Source organism: Passer domesticus, chromosome 5, assembly GCF_036417665.1.
Source record: "Passer domesticus isolate bPasDom1 chromosome 5, bPasDom1.hap1, whole genome shotgun sequence".
NCBI classification, from domain to species: domain Eukaryota; kingdom Metazoa; phylum Chordata; class Aves; order Passeriformes; family Passeridae; genus Passer; species Passer domesticus.
The window spans coordinates 46,462,461-46,484,133 of NC_087478.1; the positions used below are offsets into that span (position 1 = coordinate 46,462,461).

General features: G+C 43.8%; 1 protein-coding gene and 1 long non-coding RNA gene across 11 annotated transcripts in view; both read left to right on the plus strand.

Annotated features, from left to right (window-relative positions):
• The first annotated feature begins 1,324 nt into the window (after window positions 1-1,324).
• LOC135300501 (uncharacterized) lies at window positions 1,325-13,949 on the plus strand. Of its 2 annotated transcripts, XR_010362339.1 has the most exons (5): window positions 1,325-1,766; window positions 2,219-2,599; window positions 4,175-4,255; window positions 10,756-10,920; window positions 12,467-13,949. It is a non-coding gene; the product is annotated as an uncharacterized LOC135300501 (long non-coding RNA). The 2 variants fall into 2 exon arrangements; XR_010362338.1 differs by having other exon boundaries at window positions 10,756-13,949.
• A 770-nt stretch (window positions 13,950-14,719) lies between these two features.
• The window catches only part of ATF7IP (activating transcription factor 7 interacting protein), a 78,643-nt gene continuing 71,689 nt past the window's right edge, over window positions 14,720-21,673 (plus strand). For 3 of the 9 annotated variants that reach the window (XM_064419982.1, XM_064419993.1, XM_064419992.1), the window contains exons 1-2: window positions 14,721-14,950; window positions 16,457-16,561. The gene's annotated coding sequence lies outside the window, so the exon portion shown is untranslated. Of the gene's footprint in view, window positions 14,951-15,153; window positions 15,206-15,833; window positions 16,152-16,456; window positions 16,562-21,673 lie in introns of those variants that run through there. The other 6 variants (XM_064419994.1, XM_064419997.1, XM_064419989.1 and 3 more) reach the window with 5 other exon arrangements.

A 21,673-nucleotide genomic window follows, 5' to 3' on the forward strand; every position in this document is an offset into this window, starting at 1 on the left:
TACATTTTTATTTATCTTCAAGTCATAAAATGGTTTTGTTTGAAGTGACTTTTAAAGGCCGTCTAGTTCAACCTGTTGCAATAACCAAAGACATTTTTAACTTGATCAGGCTTCTCAGGGCCCAACCTGACCTTGAACATTTCCAAGGATGAGACACCTACCACCTCCCTGGGCAACCTGTTCCACCCTCACTGTAAAAAACAAGTTCCTTCTATCTAACGTAAATTAACCTTCCTTCAGCTTGAAACCATTACACTTTGGTCTATCACAACAGACACTGCTAAAAGTCTTTGCCCATCTTTCTTATAGGCCCCCTTTAGGTACTGGAAGGCTGCAATATGCTCTTCCTGAAGCTTTTTCTTCTCCAGGATGAACATCCCCAACTCACTCAGCCCACTTACCTGTAAGTAACTATAGCAAAACTGATGTGTGACCCAACAGACAAGCAGCCACAGTGCTGCAGAAGTATAGTTGCTTTGCAGACTTTTACTATGATTAGCAATTAGTAGTGTTGTGTTAGTGATTAGAGCTATGAGAACCTTGCATAAAGCTGTAATTGGGGTACCCCAGTTTGGCTGGGGACACATCACATGCATGCATAAATAGTTACTCTGGTATTCTATATTTTTTGTCTTAGCCACTCTACTCATTTGGCATGAGCAGGTCGTGAACTTTCAGAACATCTAGAACAGAAAACCAAAAAAGTTAACTATCATTATGCAGATGTCTTGCTTTCTCCATTAGTTTCCTCTCTCACTTTATGACCTCTTTTGTTGGGATGCAAAGTCTAAATCTCAGCAAGTCTCTGTAAACACATTCTGGTTTTGGGAACTGTACTTTATCTACCTGTATTACTAATGCTACTGATGGAACGAAAGTACAACCATGATGACCAGATTTTAGAGAGCACCTCCACTGCCTGAAAGTGATACTCTCCAATGGGCTGCTTCTGGTCTCGGTCTCCACCAAGAGAACCAGAATTGGGGCAGGGATGGTCTGTAATGCAGACCAGCATTCTCTCTGCTCGCCCCGTCTGTGGACTGGAGAGTGCGGCACAGAGCAGATAGGAAGAGCCAGCTGTGTGTGCCAGGAGCCATCCCCAGGGACAGCCAGAGCCAGATCCCGCAGCACCAGGCCAACGCTTGCCCGGCACGCCTAGTACCAGACACCGGCTGTGCCCCTTCCACCTCAGCCGATCCTTGCTCCTGCTGCTTGCCCTGTTGGGGGCCCCCGACCCCCTGCACTCCCTGCCATGTTCCGAACTCTCGGGAGACACCTCATGTCCCAAGCCCTGGTTGCCAGGCAACGCCGAGTGCCTCATGCATTGCCACTGGGGTTCCATCCATAGGCCGGTGTCACCGAGCCCAGCCACATTCCCTGTGTTGCCCTACGTGGATATGGGACCACTGGCCGCTCCGTGGCTCTGAAAAGCACAATGAGAATATCTTGTTCATAGTTTTGTTCACTAAAAGCAGAACCTGGGCATTCAGATGGGCTGCACAACCCAATATGATGCACCCCACTGTGGTCACGGTTCAGCCAACAGGCAGAGGTGTTATCCTCATGAATGCCGTACGCTGGTGGAATTAGTTTCCTCTGAAGGTATTTAAGGGAGATGAAAAGTGTTTCCACACATGCGTGCAAACACCTGTGCATGGCCAGAGAGGAGACATCACAAAGGGATCATTTTGAATGGGAAATAAATCCCTAAAAGCATTTGGTTTCCTTTTCTAGGAAAACTACTCCTACCATTTGTGAATTAGCAAGTAAGTAATAAGTAAAACGGTGGTGCTAATCCTTGGCAAGAAGCAGAATGGTATAAGGGAAACTCAAACCCCTTCTTGCAAATGGACATTACTTTTGAGTAATTTAAAGAAGCCACTTTAAAATTAGAGGCATCAAGGCCACTAAAAAAACCACAAGCCTACAAAGCACAAGAAAGTTATTCATCCAAGCAAAATCTGAAACAGCACAAATCTGTGACCCTTTTGCAACATGTAGGTGTCTTTCCTGGGTAAACAGCTTCACCTCCTTTTCATTATAATTGTAGGGTAATTCCAGTTCTTACAGTTTCAATGGATATATATAAAACAACTTTGGTTTTCTGCTGTTGCTCCAATGTTGTAGCTTACAGATTTGTGAACTGGTAGCTATGTAGTTCCTCGCTGGTTTTGCTGTTGGGTCACCAAAATTGTGAATGAACCTGCTTTTTCCTCAGCTGAGAAGCCCTGAACAGTTTCACATTGCTGGTGGAACTGGAAAACCGTGGCCACATTGGCAAAGAGTAAGGCAAAAGAGATACCAGATCCTGGAGTTGCTGGAGCACGTGAAACAAAGACATGCCTTGTGGACACATCTCAGAAGTAAATGGGAGATTAGAATAAAATGCAGAACTACACAAAAGACTGGAAAGAAATGCACCTAAAAATCTCAGTAATCTGAAATAGTATGACAATTTACCTGAGTATTTCATTTCTTTTGTTCGGAATTTTTTCCCCTGACAGTGATTTGTGACCAGTTTTCAATACAATCTCAAAATATATTTTTGTGTGTCAAGTTTTGGGGACAGGAATGGAAGAGTGATTATGAAGAGGAGGAGGTAAAGAAAAGACAATTGAATACATTTAATTAGTTAAGTGGGTTTTAACAGATATATTCCTTCAAAATATATCAAATATTCAAGTAGTATTTCTGACAATTATTTCTGTAGTTGTCCAAGTCTGTTGTTAATCAAACACTGTGTGGAAGGTATATTATTTTAAGTGTTGTGATATATTTACTTCTCTGTCATTTATCACACAAAAACTTTTAGTTTGGTATCTGACAGTGTTGCTGTCACTAAAAAATTATGCATGTCTCTAATTTCAGACAACTCAGCACTAGCATCATGAGGGTGAGCTGTTTAATTCTGGTTAGGGTGTGGAGTTCTAGAGATCTGTATGTTTTCTCTTTAGAAACAAAAGACAGAGATAAACTGAGGTCATACAATGAGTGCTTATTGGTTTAAAAGGTGTGCATTTTCAATGAAATAAATTTTAATGTTTTCATAAAGTGGTATTAATATAATGCAACTAAAAGTAAAACAAACTTTTCTTTCACAATAAATTCCAAAGAGTAGCATTGACATCTGAAAGCTAGGTGAAAACACAAAATAAAGCGTGAATTTGCTCAAAGTTGTTATAAGCATTTAGAACATGCTGTTGAATCACAGGATCCTAGAAGTGTTCAGGTTCGAAATGACCTCTGATATCAAGTCCAACCTTCAGCCCAGCACCACCACCACATTCACCACTAAACCATTAAACTATGTCCTAAAGTGAGTGGCAGCATAACATCTTCCATATATCTATGGGGTTTTTCCATGAGCCATTTCTCTTACTCCAGCTCCAACAGGGTTATTTTTTCCCACAGAAAAGACTGCATTATAAATATGGCTCTACCCTGTCATAATGAAGAAACTGAGCATGATGAGATAATGTTTTGCTTTGAATTTGTCTAACTTGTTCACCTAATTTTGAAACAAATGAGCTACATTTGAAAATATTATTTTGTTAATAATTAATAGTTTGACTTACATGATGAGCTCTGTCAAGAAGACATCAAAATTCCAATTTGTAAGATAGATCAGAAAAACAGAAAGCATGAACCTGTACCAACTTGTGTGAAAAGGAACTAACATTTCAGTATTTTTATCAAAAGGCAAATAATAAAGGGAAATACATGATTTATTACACAATAATAACTTTGGGCTCTTCTTATTTTGAGATAGGGAAGGGTGAAAGGTGGTTTAATTTTTGTACTGCTCATTCCCCTAATCAATTCTAATGGGCGATAAATTAATGTTCCTCAAGTCAAGTCTGTTTTCCCAGTAGTAGTAACTGGTAAGTGATTTCACTGTCTATCTTCATTGTCCTAAGCTTATTTTTTCCAACTGGTCCTGTTAAAGAGGGGGAGTGAAGGACTGTTAAACAAGGCTAAGCCACCAGTCTGTTTTGTTGTCCAATATGTGGTTGAAGGAATTAGAGATTAGGACAGTAATTGGGAGAGACTTGAACTAGACATTGTCAGGGAGTGGAGTAATTTGAGAGAGGTTTTCTTTTCATGTTGTAAGTGCATGTTGTGGAGACTGTGGGATTAACATCTATTATAATGACAAAAGTGTCTGTGATTTCAGGTCCTTCTATCATAAGGAATGTCTCCATGAGAGGGCTCTGCTACAGTGGAAGAGGAATAAGATTTTTTTCTATATGTACATGTAAGCTTCATAGCCAAATTCTAAGTAGATATTCTCATCAGTGGATCGCTCCTTCCTTCCGCCACTTCCTTCCTACCGCCCCTTCCTTCCTTCCTTCCTTCCTTCCTTCCTTCCTTCCTTCCGCCACTTCCGCCACTTCCGCCACTTCCGCCACTTCCTTCCGCCACTTCCTTCCTTCCTTCCTTCCTTCCTTCCTTCCTTCCTTCCTTCCTTCCTTCCTTCCTTCCTTCCTTCCTTCCTTCCTTCCTTCCTTCCTTCCTTCCTTCCTTCCTTCCTTCCTTCCTTCCTTCCTTCCTTCCTTCCTTCCGCCACTTCCTTCCGCCACTTCCTTCCTTCCGCCACTTCCTTCCTTCCGCCACTTCCTTCCTTCCGCCACTTCCTTCCGCCACTTCCTTCCGCCACTTTCTTCCTTCCTTCCTTCCTTCCTTCCTTCCTTCCTTCCTTCCTTCCTTCCTTCCTTCCTTCCTTCCTTCCTTCCTTCCTTCCTTCCTTCCTTCCTTCCTTCCTTCCTTCCTTCCTTCCTTCCGCCACTTCCTTCCGCCACTTCCTTCCGCCACTTCCTTCCGCCACTTCCTTCCGCCACTTCCTTCCGCCACTTCCTTCCGCCACTTCCTTCCTTCCTTTCGCCACTTCCTTCCTTCCTTCCTTCCTTCCTTCCTTCCTTCCTTCCTTCCTTCCTTCCTTCCTTCCTTCCTTCCTTCCTTCCTTCCGCCACTTCCTTCCGCCACTTCCTTCCGCCACTTCCTTCCGCCACTTCCTTCCGCCACTTCCTTCCTTCCGCCACTTCCTTCCTTCCTTCCGCCACTTCCTTCCGCCACTTCCTTCCGCCACTTCCTTCCGCCACTTCCGCCACTTCCTTCCTTCCGCCACTTCCTTCCTTCCTTCCTTCCTTCCTTCCTTCCTTCCTTCCTTCCTTCCTTCCTTCCTTCCTTCCTTCCGCCACTTCCTTCCGCCACTTCCGCCACTTCCGCCACTTCCTTCCGCCACTTCCTTCCGCCACTTCCTTCATTCCTTCCGCCACTTCCTTCCTTCCTTCCGCCACTTCCTTCCGCCACTTCCTTCCACCACTTCCTTCCTTCCGCCACTTCCTTCCTTCCTTCCGCCACTTCCTTCCTTCCTTCCGCCACTTCCTTCCTTCCGCCACTTCCTTCCGCCACTTCCTTCCTTCCACCACTTCCGCCACTTCCGCCACTTCCTCCCGCCACTTCCTCCCACCACTTCTTTCCGCCACTTCCTTCCTTCCTTCCTTCCTTCCTTCCTTCCTTCCTTCCTTCCTTCCTTCCTTCCTTCCGCCACTTCCGCCACTTCCGCCACTTCCGCCACTTCCGCCACTTCCGCCACTTCCTTCCGCCACTTCCTTCCGCCACTTCCTTCCGCCACTTCCTTCCTTCCGCCACTTCCTTCCTTCCTCCACTTCCTTCCGCCACTTCCTTCCGCCACTTCCTTCATTCCTTCCGCCACTTCCTTCCGCCACTTCCTTCCTTCCTTCCTTCCTTCCTTCCTTCCTTCCTTCCTTCCTTCCTTCCTTCCTTCCTTCCTTCCTTCCTTCCTTCCGCCACTTCCTTCCTTCCTTCCGCCACTTCCTTCCTTCCTTCCTCCACTTCCTTCCTTCCGCCACTTCCTTCCGCCACTTCCTTCCTTCCACCACTTCCGCCACTTCCGCCACTTCCTCCCGCCACTTCCTCCCACCACTTCCTTCCTTCCTTCCTTCCGCCACTTCCTTCCTTCCTTCCTTCCTTCCTTCCTTCCTTCCTTCCTTCCTTCCTTCCTTCCTTCCTTCCGCCACTTCCGCCACTTCCGCCACTTCCGCCACTTCCACCACTTCCTTCCGCCACTTCCTTCCGCCACTTCCTTCCGCCACTTCCTTCCTTCCGCCACTTCCATCCTTCCGCCACTTCCTTCCGCCACTTCCTTCATTCCTTCCGCCACTTCCTTCCGCCACTTCCTTCCTTCCTTCCTTCCGCCACTTCCTTCCGCCACTTCCTTCCACCACTTCCTTCCTTCCGCCACTTCCTTCCTTCCTTCCGCCACTTCCTTCCTTCCGCCACTTCCTTCCGCCACTTCCTTCCTTCCACCACTTCCGCCACTTCCGCCACTTCCTCCCGCCACTTCCTCCCACCACTTCCTTCCTTCCTTCCTTCCTTCCTTCCTTCCTTCCTTCCTTCCTTCCTTCCTTCCTTCCTTCCTTCCTTCCTTCCTTCCTTCCTTCCTTCCTTCCTTCCTTCCTTCCTTCCTTCCGCCACTTCCTTCCTTCCTTCAGCCACTTCCGCCACTTCCGCCACTTCCGCCACTTCCTTCCGCCACTTCCTTCCGCCACTTCCTTCCTTCCGCCACTTCCTTCCTTCCGCCACTTCCTTCCTTCCGCCACTTCCTTCCGCCACTTCCTTCATTCCTTCCGCCACTTCCTTCCGCCACTTCCTTCCTTCCTTCCGCCACTTCCTTCCGCCACTTCCTTCCGCCACTTCCTTCCTTCCGCCCCTTCCTTCCTTCCTTCTTTTCTTCCTTCCTTCCTTCCTTCCTTCCTTCCTTCCTTCCTTCCTTCCTTCCTTCCTTCCTTCCGCCACTTCCTTCCGCCACTTCCTTCCGCCACTTCCTTCCGCCACTTCCTTCCTTCCTTCCTTCCTTCCGCCACTTCCTTCCTTCCTTCCTTCCTTCCGCCACTTCCTTCCGCCACTTCCTTCCGCCACTTCCTTCCGCCACTTCCTTCCTTCCGCCCCTTCCTTCCTTCCTTCTTTTCTTCCTTCCTTCCTTCCTTCCTTCCTTCCTTCCTTCCTTCCTTCCTTCCTTCCTTCCTTCAGCCACTTCCGCCACTTCCGCCACTTCCGCCACTTCCTTCCGCCACTTCCTTCCGCCACTTCCTTCCTTCCGCCACTTCCTTCCTTCCGCCACTTCCTTCCTTCCGCCACTTCCTTCCGCCACTTCCTTCATTCCTTCCGCCACTTCCTTCCGCCACTTCCTTCCTTCCTTCCGCCACTTCCTTCCGCCACTTCCTTCCGCCACTTCCTTCCTTCCGCCCCTTCCTTCCTTCCTTCTTTTCTTCCTTCCTTCCTTCCTTCCTTCCTTCCTTCCTTCCTTCCTTCCTTCAGCCACTTCCGCCACTTCCGCCACTTCCGCCACTTCCTTCCGCCACTTCCTTCCGCCACTTCCTTCCTTCCGCCACTTCCTTCCTTCCGCCACTTCCTTCCTTCCGCCACTTCCTTCCGCCACTTCCTTCATTCCTTCCGCCACTTCCTTCCGCCACTTCCTTCCTTCCTTCCGCCACTTCCTTCCGCCACTTCCTTCCTTCCGCCACTTCCTTCCTTCCTTCCGCCACTTCCTTCCTTCCTTCCGCCACTTCCTTCCGCCACTTCCTTCCTTCCACCACTTCCGCCACTTCCGCCACTTCCTCCCGCCACTTCCTCCCACCACTTCCTTCCTTCCTTCCTTCCTTCCTTCCTTCCTTCCTTCCTTCCTTCCTTCCTTCCTTCCTTCCTTCCTTCCTTCCTTCCGCCACTTCCGCCACTTCCGCCACTTCCGCCACTTCCTTCCGCCACTTCCTTCCGCCACTTCCTTCCGCCACTTCCTTCCTTCCGCCACTTCCTTCCTTCCTTCCGCCACTTCCTGCCTTCCTTCCTTCCGCCCCTTCCTTCCTTCCTTCCTTCCTTCCTTCCTTCCTTCCTTCCTTCCTTCCTTCCTTCCTTCCTTCCGCCACTTCCTTCCGCCACTTCCTTCCGCCACTTCCTTCATTCCTTCCGCCACTTCCTTCCGCCACTTCCTTCCTTCCTTCCGCCACTTCCTTCCGCCACTTCCTTCCGCCACTTCCTTCCTTCCGCCCCTTCCTTCCTTCCTTCTTTTCTTCCTTCCTTCCTTCCTTCCTTCCTTCCTTCCTTCCTTCCTTCAGCCACTTCCGCCACTTCCGCCACTTCCGCCACTTCCTTCCGCCACTTCCTTCCGCCACTTCCTTCCTTCCGCCACTTCCTTCCTTCCGCCACTTCCTTCCTTCCGCCACTTCCTTCCGCCACTTCCTTCATTCCTTCCGCCACTTCCTTCCGCCACTTCCTTCCTTCCTTCCGCCACTTCCTTCCGCCACTTCCTTCCTTCCGCCACTTCCTTCCTTCCTTCCGCCACTTCCTTCCTTCCTTCCGCCACTTCCTTCCGCCACTTCCTTCCTTCCACCACTTCCGCCACTTCCGCCACTTCCTCCCGCCACTTCCTCCCACCACTTCCTTCCTTCCTTCCTTCCTTCCTTCCTTCCTTCCTTCCTTCCTTCCTTCCTTCCTTCCTTCCTTCCTTCCTTCCGCCACTTCCGCCACTTCCGCCACTTCCTTCCGCCACTTCCTTCCGCCACTTCCTTCCGCCACTTCCTTCCTTCCGCCACTTCCTTCCTTCCTTCCGCCACTTCCTGCCTTCCTTCCTTCCGCCCCTTCCTTCCTTCCTTCCTTCCTTCCTTCCTTCCTTCCTTCCTTCCTTCCTTCCTTCCGCCACTTCCTTCCTTCCGCCACTTCCTTCCGCCACTTCCTTCCGCCACTTCCTTCCGCCACTTCCTTCCGCCACTTCCTTCCGCCACTTCCTTCCGCCACTTCCTTCCTTCCGCCACTTCCTTCCTTCCGCCACTTCCTTCCGCCACTTCCTTCCGCCACTTCCTTCCGCCACTTCCGCCACTTCCGCCACTTCCGCCACTTCCGCCACTTCCTTCCTTCCGCCACTTCCTTCCTTCCTTCCGCCACTTCCTTCCGCCACTTCCTTCCTTCCGCCACTTCCTTCCGCCACTTCCTTCCGCCACTTCCTTCCTTCCTTCCGCCCCTTCCTTCCTTCCTTCCTTCCTTCCTTCCTTCCTTCCTTCCGCCACTTCCTTCCGCCACTTCCTTCCGCCACTTCCTTCCGCCACTTCCTTCCGCCACTTCCGCCACTTCCGCCACTTCCTTCCTTCCGCCACTTCCTTCCTTCCGCCACTTCCTTCCGCCACTTCCTTCCTTCCTTCCGCCACTTCCTTCCACCACTTCCTTCCTTCCACCACTTCCTTTCCCACTTCCTTCCTTCCACCAGCGTTCTGGAGGAATCATCTAAAATTATTCTACTAAGTCATGTAAATTAAATGCATGATTGAGTAACAGTGTGGTAACCGCCAATGGGCAGTGCTGATTCCTCCATTTGTTGATGACTTTAATCAGTACCAATGAATATCATGTGTTTTGGTTAATTACATGCCTCAGTATTGGAAGAACAGTTGGATATTACCTGAGCTATATTTCTAGAAAAAATATTCATCTTTGTTTACAATAAATTACGTCTTCGTTTGTAACAAATTACATCTTTGTTATAACAAAACCCTACTGGAGGAAATAATGACAAAGTACTTAGAATCTGGCCAAAAAATACCAGATGACAACTTTAATTAGGAAGAGGTTTTAAAGGAAGACAATGACTTCCAGCAAAAACAATGGCCAACTGAATACAAAACTTGATGGGATTTAAAAAAAAACAACAACTTTTTTTTTTAATATGTTTGGTTTTTTAGGTTTGTACAAATACAGTAACATTTAAGTTATCCTTCATTTCCACTTTAAGCCATTGTGGAGAAAATTCAACCCAAGCTGGAAATACAGAAGTAACAAAACTGATAAATATAAGTAAATAAATCCAAACAAGCTCTTTCTTACATTCCACCCTTCATCTGTCAGCCATTTTTTTATTTACAAAGTCTCCAGCAAGTCTGTAGAAGGTTGATCGTATTGGGATTGAAGAAAAAAAGAAGAGACCTTTTAAAATACAATTGAGATAATGAGATACCCTACGTCCCAGTTATTATGTAATTAACATCATCTTGAAAAGTTTACTGCTGCTAAGCCCAAGTATTTTACCTTTCAAACTGTTACTAAATCACTCTGCATCTGACTCTTCACTGGCAATTTCCTCCAGATACACATAATTTTTTGAGACATACCATTCTAATTATTTAACCCATGAGTCTTCCACTTTCTAGAAGGATCTAAAGTAGGTATGACATTGAAAAAGCTTAAGGCTAGAGCTGAGAATAAGAAAACTGAGAGAAGAATTATTCACCCTGAGGATAAGGCTTTTTACCAGTATATTTCCATAGCTCAGCATTCAAGGTCAGTGTCTTTTCATTTATTTTTCATTTATTTACACTAAGTTAGAATAGACCAAAATCATCCCACACATTTCAGATTATTTTATGCAGGTGAGATTATCAGTTTATTTACTGAAAACATCCAGTAGGCATTACATTCCAGACATGTTCCGACAAATTCCTTCTAACAGGTCAAATCATATTCCCAAGGAGGAATCATATAAAATATTCTTTACATCTCTTTACCCAATTCTAAAAATATTTATATTGTATAAAACTTAACATGTTCAGAAAACTGTGTAGTCTAAAGATAAAGCATCCTGCATCTGAGAAGTATTATGGGAGCTAAAACTAAGTACTAATTTCACAACTTGTACTGCAGTAACAATGCTATTTTACCTGACTACTTTGTATTACTTTGCATTTTTAGAAGGAGAAAGACATCTTCCAAACCAAGCTACTCCTACAGCAATTTTCCTGAAGTACTGGAAAGAGAGCAGCATTCAGGAACTAAGTTTCAGTCAACACACTTGATGGCAACCAGCTTATTTTGTGCCCACATGAATACTTCTAGCGATTATATCCTGTATATTAGGTACTGGTTTTACAACTAGGTTTCCCAAGTTTCTCATATCAAATGAGACAATAGGAGACAAGCTATTCCTTCCAAAAAATGTTCCTGATTGGTGCTCAGAATTGACTTGATTTTTAGGTTCCTTTTGAAAGGATCATCATTTAATAGATCCCAGCTGTCAATCACGTCACATTTTGTTAAAATCACTTTTTCTTTCAAAGTCTGATAGACTCTTTACTAGATGTTAAACATAAAAATTGAGAAATACTTGCCTGTATCTCAAAATACTGATAGTTTACTAGACCAAATTTTAAAAGCTGTAAAACATGGTTTTGTCACTAATTAGACTTTGCACTTACCACTGAAATATACAAATATCGCTGCTACAAAATAAGATTTTCTTATTAAAAACAGAAATTAAGTTAGATATAATTTGTTAAGGGGGAGGCGGAAGGTAGCGAAGTGAGAGAGGACAACTCTGTGGGAAAAATCACTGGTAAGTGTTTAAACTAAATATGTCTGCTCAGCAAATAAATCAGTTCGTTACTACACCAAAGTAACAATAAAGTAAGTTTGATCAAAAACAGCTGAGCAGGAGAATATTTATTTCATTATTAGTAATTTTTTTGAAACTAACATAAAATCAGAGAGGAATAGAGAAGATCTAGGAATTTTCCCCAAATCCTCTTATTAGCCTTAAAGATAATAGATAATAACGGCATATTTTACAAAATTTACATTACAGGAAGGTACTTAATCTACTGTGAAAAGAACTTAAGTGCAAATGCCTTAACTAGTTTTAATTCATTACTGGAAAATTTCCTCAAGTACTTTGGTTATATTCTCCATGTGTCTGCTCTTTGTTCTTACACTGTAAAGTTAACATATTCAAAAGATTTATAAAATGTCTTAACATAAATTCATAGATGTAGTGGAAATAAGAAAAGTAAATATTGTATGCAGATTTTAAGCCTTAAGTTCATTGGAGAATTGGAAATCAAGATGAAATTCTCTGTTGCACATAAGATGCTCAATTTTTAACATTATTTTTGTAAAGTGCGTTGGAATATTTTTTTTCTCTGTGTTTATCATTACAATGCTTGAAAACATTAACAGAGTAATGAGACAGGAAACTAGATGGATATCTACTTTTTTTGTGGTGTTAGAATTTCTTATCTTTTTAACATAATTCCAGTGTACTGTTTGTTTTGCACATTCCTTTTACAGCAAAACCCTCACATTTTGCAAATAGAGACAAATTGATGAAATTGTGGTTTTCTGAAAATTTTTATTTTTACCTTCTTCTTGCAAAGATGCTGAGCAACATAAACTGATACTATTGCTTTTTCAAATTTATGACCAGTCATAGGAAGAGTGGTGGACCAAAACCTGGACTTTCATTTCCTCAAATTCCTAATCTTGTAATTCAAATGTTGTCTTTTCTTCAAATTTAAGGATACAGTCCTACTACTGCTGCTGGTGCCTAAAATGCCATAGCAGGGCACTAACTTGCTATGACACTACATTAATACAACTCCCCTGACTCCTCTTCATGCTGTTCCCTCAGGTCCTGTCACTGGTTGCCAGGGAGAAGAGATTGGTGCCAGCTCTCATTGTTAACTCTCTCTTTACTACATTAATTTTACTGCATTGAACAAAACTACATTGCTGTAATGGCTTCTCTACTAAATAAGGTTTGGAATAACGCCAGTCATTATTCAAAGAGATTATAGAGATTGAAGAGATTCACAGTCTTCTGGAAACTCACCTTTTAGCCAGAAAGCATTCAATCCTGATTGATTCCCAAAGGATTTATATGCAAGGACCCTGCAAAAGTGCTCACCAGAAGTGAATTTACAAGTTAAACAATAGGCACAGCTAGGAACTGCCCACTTCTGGGTAGTTCTGGCCTCTTCTTTCTGAAAAACCTTGTCATCTGACTGTACACAAAAGCTCAAAAGACTCAACTTCAAATTCATGTATCCCTTTTTCAAGACAAAACATTTCACCACAGCACTATAGCTCAACAATGAAAGTTTAAGACATTATGGTTACAGGTTTCTGTCACACTTCCTCTTAGAAATTGTCATGCCTGTAGCAAAGACAGCTGAGGAAGATGCATGCTCCCATTTCAGCAGTTCAAGTTCCACGCTAATACCCCTTCTTAAAGCCGTGTTGCAGATGGTTTTGCAACTTAATGGGCATGTGTACATTTCCTTGTTCCCTATTGGCTGTGCAATGGAAACACATAGCAGAGAGATGGGCAAACCACTGGGAATAGCTAACTAAATGGCTAACTAAACCACTGCCCCTTAAGCTGTGGAAGATTACCTTCAGTGCAGGTAACTCAGTGTGCAGCTGCAGATTGAGCTCTGGGGGGCAGGAGCCCCAGAGGGGCAAGAGGCTGTGAACTGGTGGCCACTCTTTGCATAACAATGGAAGCAAAGGGCCTGTGGCATTGGCCATGTGATCAGGACACTCAGAGACATGGCAGGAGCCAAGGACTCAGCTGGAACTCCTCAGACTCCTGTGCGCGTAGAATGGGAGGGTATAAAAGCCCAGGGCTTTCTTTGTTCAGGATCCCTTCTCCAAGGCACCAACTCCAGCTCTTATTCTGTTGTTGCACTGTGATTTTATTATTTTAAGGATCTAGATATTGGAGACTCTGCTGTGGGAAACTTGGGGTCAATCAGTAGAGAAACCTGGTCTGACTGTGAGAGTGTGGTGAGGGCAGGGAGTCAAGTGGGGCACCCATTGGTTGCTGGAGCCGTGAATGCGAAGCAGCTTCAGTCCCAGCGTTGGTGGTGTGAGTGTGACTGCCAGAGTGGTTCTGACGGGTCTCTTACAATGGTTGCATCATAGATACTGTTTCACGACATACGTGCACAGAGAAACCTATTGGTCAGCCTGGTCCATATATGACAAATTTTATCCATATTTAACTTAATTTTCAATGAAACAAATAAAAATGCTGTTTTTCATACCTTCAATTCAGGAAGATTGTGATCTTTTTTTGTCTTAAGAGGGAGAGAAGAGGATTCTCCACTACCAGCTTAGTAAGTGACTGGTACTTCTTCTGACAAGTCTACACATGTCCTCCTATGCTGTCATGGTTTCTTGTGTACATAAGGACAGAGCCATGGGTCTCTCTTCTAGACCTGACCCACGCTCATGGCACAGAACACCTGCTGCTCAGTTCTGCCTTTACCGGTGGTACAAACAACACCATGTTCTAGCACATGTCAAAGCAAGCCGTGTGTTTTTCTCCCCCATGCCTGAGGCAGAAATGGAGGGTGGATGGGAAACAGCCACTTGTGGTTTTGACCTGAGACTCACGCAGGACAACCCATGTGCTTCAGATTCACCTAAAAACAGAGCAAACAGGCGCCCTTCGGTTTCTTGGCACTCTTGAACCTCAATGCGCATTATCAAACAACTCCAAACGTCTGGGCTTTGGTCAGGCACAGCCCTAGCCCAGAAACGGGACAGGAGGTGAGATAAGGGACGAGCAGCGAGCATTGCAGGTCACTGATAATGCAGCCTGGCGGATTGCAGGCGGGCTTTCGAAGGTGCCAGAGAGGCTGCAGGGCCACGCAGCCCGGAGCTCCTGTGGCGGGAAGCTGGGAGAGGAAGGGAGGAAGGAAGGCCGGGCGGGCTGCTCCCGGCACCGCCCTTCGGTGCGCCGCCGCGCCCCCTAGCGGCAGCGCCCCGGCGCTTAATGCGCCTACCCCTGCACGGCTGCGCGCCGAGGGGCGGGGCCACTGCTCATTTAAATATCACCGAGGCTTATTTGCATGCCACCAAGATGGCCGGCCCCGCGATTGGCCGATTCCGGAGCAGCCCCCCACTGCCGGCCCCTGTGCCCACGGAGGGGGCGGGGCCAACGGAGAGAGGGGAGGAGACACAGGATTCATTTGCATAGCGGCCTGGCGTGTGCGGCGGGGGGAGGCGGCGTCGGCGCCCGGAGCGCGCTGCGAGTTTGAATCCACGGCAGCGGCGGCGGCAGCGGCGGCTGCTCGGGCGGGAGCTGCCGCGGGACGCGAGGGCGCAGGTACCGCGGGGCGCGCTCGGAACGCGGGGGCCGGGCGGGCAGGGCACAGCGGCGGCTGTGCTCGCTGCTCCGCGCGGCGGCGGTTGCAGCGGCTGCAACAACAGTGCGCATGCGCCGGGAAGCTGCAGCTCCGGTCGCGCGCATGCATGGGAGCACGTGACCCGGCTCCAGTGCAGCGGCGGTGGCGCGCGTGCGCGTCCCCGTTGCTTTCGCGCGGCGGCGGTGGCGGCGGCGGCGGCGGCGGCGCGGGCACAGGTGGGTCTGGCGGGGGCGCGCACCGGGAGCAGCGGGCACCCGCCCGGGCGCGACCCGCCTCATGCGGCCTGGGCGAGGCGAGGCGAGGCGACGGCGCGTGTTTGGGTGGGACAGGGGCGCGTCCGGCTCCTCGAGAGCGTGTCCTCGCTCCTGCCGGAAATGGGGCGGCGTGGCCTGGGTGCTGCTGGGCGCCGCCGGGAAGGGCCGCAGCGGCACGACGGGCGTGGGACGTCGCAGCGCATGGACTGTGGAAGCAACAGCGGGAAACTGTTGGTGGTGTTCCTACGCTGGCAGGAACCAGGGCACAATTTTTGTACTTTGTGGATATGTTTGTTCATTGGAAACCAGAAGGCCGAGTTATGCTTCCTTGTGTGATGCCAGCAGTAAACAAAGCCCAAGTGGCGCCTCGAGGTGTCATGGTCGCCCACATCAGGCAACATGGCAAAAGAGTTTAAGCCATGTGCTAAGTTAAACAAGGCACATTCGAACTTCTCTTCCTTAAGCTGAAGTATTTTAAATATTAAATATTTAATACTTTAAATAAATATATTCACAGTTAAATGCTTTTTTCTTTAATTCTGAGGCCTGGTGTCACTCTGCCCATGAGTAATTTGTTACTCTAGCAAATCCATCTTTTTGGATTTCTCAGTCGTTGGCAGATGTTCAGTCGAAATGCTGATAGTAGGATATTTTGTTGCTTAACAGTAATCTTGAAATCATTCTAAGTAGTGTCACATGACTGCAGTCCTTGCTGTAGATAGACTTACCGGAAAAGTTGGATGGAAATGTTGATGGAAAAGTACCTGCTTAAAATAAAGGGGTGAACAGCTCTGCTATTTTAGGAAGCAGTGAGCTTAAAAATGCAGGCTTCAGTCACACAAAAAATGTCACTTAGGCATCTGGACGTTTACTATGTTAACCAGCAGAAGGAAGCGTGTATTAATAGGTATATTGGTTTACTATCCCAAACTATACAAGGAAATGCAGCATTATTATGAATGCATTTATTAGAACTGCAAAATCAGAATATTTTACAAGAATGCTATTTGTCTCTTTTTTGCAAGTTAAAATACATGTTTGCGCTCGTTATTGTTCATGATACGCTCATATCTTCAAAAGCACAAGAGTGAGGAATGCTTTTAATCTCTGCTTAAATGTGGGATTAATAAATTAAATATGAAATCTGTACACAACCATCAACTACCAATGTAAAAAATAAGTGGTGTTCTAATTAGCTGCTGGTTTTTGCAGTCCTACAGAAAGGTATGAAGGAGAGTGCTGCTGCGGATATTAAGAATTTCTTGGAGGAGAAGAAACCAAGCACAAAAACCACTGCTGTTTGATACGTGATCTTGGGTAGGTAATTTATCAGTTTCAGATCTGTGAAATGGGGCTGATGGTTTCGTCAGGCCATTTGTAAAATAATTTTGCAGTTATTACTGCATGAGGATTTATGCAATTCATGAATTGTCATAACTGCATCATCTATTTATTTTTAATGTATAGCAGTTATTATTTAATATGCTCCAGAAGCGCCAAATTAAGTTTCTTTGTGTATATAACCTAGAGAGCATTATATTAATAATTTTGGATTCTTGTTCCATTTTTGGTTTAGAGAACTTAGGACATTGTTTGGAGTAAACGGTGTTTTTATCAGCTGCAACCTTTCTACCAACTGCAGCAGTGCTGAGCTGGTGCTTTCTGTGATAATATGGAACAGTGTTGTATTTTGCTGTATGAAATAATTTAGCAAGAGTGTTTTGGATGTTGTGTAGACTTGAAACTAATCACAGCAGCATTTATTTGTAAAATGATGCAACAATAATTATATGTATCAATTTAAATAGTTATTTTGATGCCTTTTTTTTTTGCAAGACCATTTATCTTCTACCCCATTTGAAGTCTATTTTCAAGAGATGCTGATTCTACTAGCTATGCACATCTTTTTTTGCCATGTTTCCTGTACCTTTATAAGCTGTAGCTTGTATTATTGTGGTCGTTTCACAAAGTTAAAATATCAACATTAACTAGAGTGTGTGAATTTCTTTATAAAAGCTCCTTAAGTAATGCTTCCCTTGGGGACATAAAACACATAAGCATATGCTTTCCTACCATCATGGAAGGTGATTTTGCCAGCCAAGAAGGAGCATAAGCAACTTAATAAAACTTGCTAGTTAATAACTTAGCTTTAAGTACTGATTTTGCAGAATTCAATGCAAACGGAAGTGTTTTACATGTTCTTGTACATTCATGTACATGAATTCTAAAATACTGATTGGTTGTTACTAACTCGATTTTTATTTTCCATGTATTTGCATGTGATTCCCAATACAAACTAGAAATATTTTCACCATTAAAAGGAGCTGACTAAGCCAAATACTGCACTTTGTTTTCAAAATATGGGAATAAAATCTCATTTCTCGCGATCTGGATGTTCTAATGATGTAACAATTTATCAGATTTATCTCAATTGTCAGAAATTATACATCTGGCAAAAATGTGAAGTTTATTCATGTAATGTAAGCAGATCCTTTAAACCAGTATGTTGTTCTTACCTGATAGTTTGCATTTAATGCTTTTCTTTTTTCCTATTTGCTCTATTCTTGAATGTTTTTTTTGTATTACGTCATTACATAATGATTTTATTTTGAGAATTACGGCAATTACACATGTTCATCACAATTTTCATAAGGGGTAATAAATGAAGAAAATAAGTTAAAAGTTACAAAACTGATATATGAATATGGGGGGGTTGGGATTTTTTTTCTCCTCCCTGATGTGTTTTTATTTAATACTGCTCTTAAATGCAATGAAATCTAATGTTATTTTTGAGAAACATCTCTCATTGGTCTCCTTCGTTTTCTCTAGTACGTGACCTTACTCTGAGAAAGTGAACTATTCAGACAATATAAGTGGGAGTTCATAAACTGGTCAAGATAAATGCTGCTTTCATGATGTATATTTGTAGTCCTGGTGTTTCTGTTCTACTCACTGCACTGTGTGTACTGCATGAAAAAATTCTCCTAGTTCCACTGTACTGCAAGAAGCTGTTTATCAAGCAGCAGTGACTTCCCCAAATACAGGATGGAGAGCAAGATAGGGCTGTTGTGTGTGGCAGATTTTTTTGTTGGGTTTGGGTTTTTTTGGTTTTTTTGGGGGTTTTTTTGTGGGTTGGTTTTTTTTTTTTGGGGTTTGGTAGTTTTTTGGTTGGTGGGTTTTTTTTGTTGTTTTGGTTTTTTTGGGGGGGGTTTTTTGGTTTTTGGGGCTTTTTTTGGTTTTTTTTTTGATAGCTCATTGAAGCAGAAAGCTGTTTTCTAAAGTGATATTTTTCTTGTCAAGTCAGCTGTAGAATGTCTTAATCTCTGAATATGTTTTAGATATGAATTGTGTAATACCTAATATTAAAAATTTCTCTACTGTGGTCTTGGTTTAGATACTAAAACCTACTGGATGATGCCAAAGTAAGTAACTTAAAATATTCTTAATACTTGAGTAGGAAGATCTGGAATATAGCTTGTGTTAACTTTTGAGTTCTGGTTATTGTTTTGAAAGAATAATTTTACATGGTCTTGTGGGAATCTTAATTTTTACTTACCTGAAGAGATTTTGTGTATTGTTGGTAGCATTTTTAGATACTTTCAATACTTCATGTTCAGGTTTTTCTAATTTTTTTCCATTCTGTATTTGTATACTAATGGCAGTCAAATTCTTCGTTTTGTATGTGCAATATTTAAATTTTTAGAAACATCTAGCTGAAAGACAGTATCAGTCTACAGATTAGACTATAAAAGTGAGCGTTATCAGTTGTAGATATAAAGTACTGACACTTGTTATCTAGAAACTGAATCTTCAGAGTGCATTAGTAGTTTTTACTGTGGTGAACAATGGAAGTGTGATTCAGAAAGGGGAGTCTGTTTTGTTCATTTGGAGGGGACCTTTTTTATCTTAAACTGCATATTCTGGTTTTAATGAATGTTCTAGTTTTTAGTGCTGTTCTTCCTCGGCTGTTTGTTTGGAGATATATATATAGGCCAAAAAGTACTCCAAAGTTGAAAATGGACTTTTCAGTTACACCTGACTTCTGTGTAGCTTTGTATTTCATGCTTTTATTTGGCGTTGTATTAGACAGCATTAAAAAAAACACTAGTGCTTTAAGCGGAAAGTAAACTGTAATCATAGAATGGTTTGGGTTGGAAGGGACCTTAAAAATAATCTGCACCCACCTGCCTTGCAATGTGCAGGGAGACTGTCTATTAGATCTAGTTGCTCAGAGCTTCATCCAACCTGACTTCAAAAACTTAACACGGGTGAAGCATTCCCAATTTAACCACCTCACAGTACAGTGCCTCACCACTCTCACATGAAAAAATTTTTCTTCCTAATACCTTATACAAATCTACTGTTTCTCAGCTTGAAACCATTGCTTTTTGCTCTATAACTACATGAGTTTGTAAAAAGTTTTTTTTCAACTCATTTGTAGACTCCTTTTATAAACACTGGAAGGTTTTTTAAGGTATCTACAGAGTCCTTACTTTTCCAGACTGAAAAAACCCCGTTCTCTCAGCATTTCTTCTTGGGAGAGGTGATCTCTCTCTCTAATCATCTTGGTTGCCCACCTTTGGACTCATTCCAACAGGTCCATGTCCTTTTTGAGCTGAGGACTCCAGAGCAGTGCGGGTGGGGTCTCAGCAGAGCAGGGAGGCAGAATCCCTTTCCTCACTGTGCTGCCCAAGCTGCTTTGGATGCAGCCCAGGATACAGTTGCCTTTCTGGGCTGCAAGTGCACATTGCTGGGTCATGTCCAGCCCCAATCCACCTGCACCCTCAAGACCATCTCAGCAGGGCTGTTCACAATCTGTTCATCCCCCAGCCTCTACCAAAATACTAGGGGTTGTGCTTGAATACCTCTTTTGCATTGCATGTAGGCATAAGTTTCAGCCTTGCATAAAACGTACAAGATGTGTGGATAAGGTTATTGAAGTGACAATTAGAAATTCTTCTAGGAGAACACATGAGTCTAACAAGTTTATTTTTTTGGTTAAGCAGAACAGTTGCAATGCAGATGTGTGGCAAAAATCGCAAATTGTGCCACAGCCCTAAAAATCGTAAGAGAAATCTCATTTCTAGGACAGTAGTCAGGTTTATGTGAACCTTGACTGCCAGTTGTTCTTAGTTCTTGGAAGACTTGTTGGTTTTCAGTAAATATAAAGCATAGTACATCTAAAATATAATTATAAATTATTAATAATTACTAATTATTAGTAATTAATATTTTCAAAGTTTGTGAAAACAAACAGCTGGAGTGAGGAGAGGCTACCAGTGTTAGCAGCGAGGGAGCTTTGAAATTGTGTGTTGCTTTGGGGGAAATCTTGCTGTCAGTCAGTACATAGGCCAGTGTCCATTGTTTACTTGCTTGGTGTAGTAAGGCACCAGTGACAACGTGAATAAAAAGTAACAAAACAATGTTTATAATCTGTAGGAAATGTGGATCCGCTAGTTCCATTGCTCTCTCCTTATCTTGTTTAGTATTGCTGGTGTATATTTTTTTAATTGACCGTATATTTAACAGCAAGTCTGCCCTTCCCTTTCCATGCCTTCCTATCTTTCAGGGTTTTTTCTGAAAATAAAGACTCTCAGGTGTAACTGAGAGCATGGTACTAACTATATGGTATTAAATAACTGCTTGATATTCAGTTGTACATCAGTTTGCATCCCATCATAGCGGAAGAATTCATAAGTTTGTCTAAGTAGATGTGTGCTGTATAAATAGCTTTTAGGTTTCTCTGGGAAAGCTTTTGTTTGGAAAATGAAAGTATACTATGCTTTTTGTTATATTTTGAGCAGTGGTTGTTACAAATGATTAAAAACTGTACATAGGAACTACTTACTAGCGCTTATTTCTTCCATGAACAAGCATCAAATCGTTTGAGAACTTAGGAAATTAGATGACTGGGTGTAATGTACTTTAAAATGTATTTAAAAAAAAATTTAGCTCAAGTAATAGAAGTACTTTGCTATGGGTAACATGAATTTTTGTAATACATGAAAAATGTTTTCCGCTTCTAGATGTGGTTTCTGAAAATGCTTTTAACTTCCGTAGTCAATGCACAGATTTTATTAATTATATGGCTGTGGATATGGGAGACAGAAGAACTACACAGGTTATTTTAACAACTGTCATTTTGTGCTGTCTCAAGCATTATCTTTCATTTCACAGCAGTGTAAAGAATGTTATGGTAAAAAAAAAAAACCAACAAATAGTTTTCCAAACAAAAGCACATCCCTCTTGTCTCCCACCCCCCACAAAAGAAAAACCCTAGCCAAACAATCCAAAAGCTGCCATGTTGCTTCTACCTTTGCTTCCAACATGTTGCAGTTTCCATAAGGTCATTTTTAAAAGAAGTTGAATTCAGATTTTTTTTTGTTTTTTTTTCAGAAATGTATTTAAACACATTAATATAAATGCTTG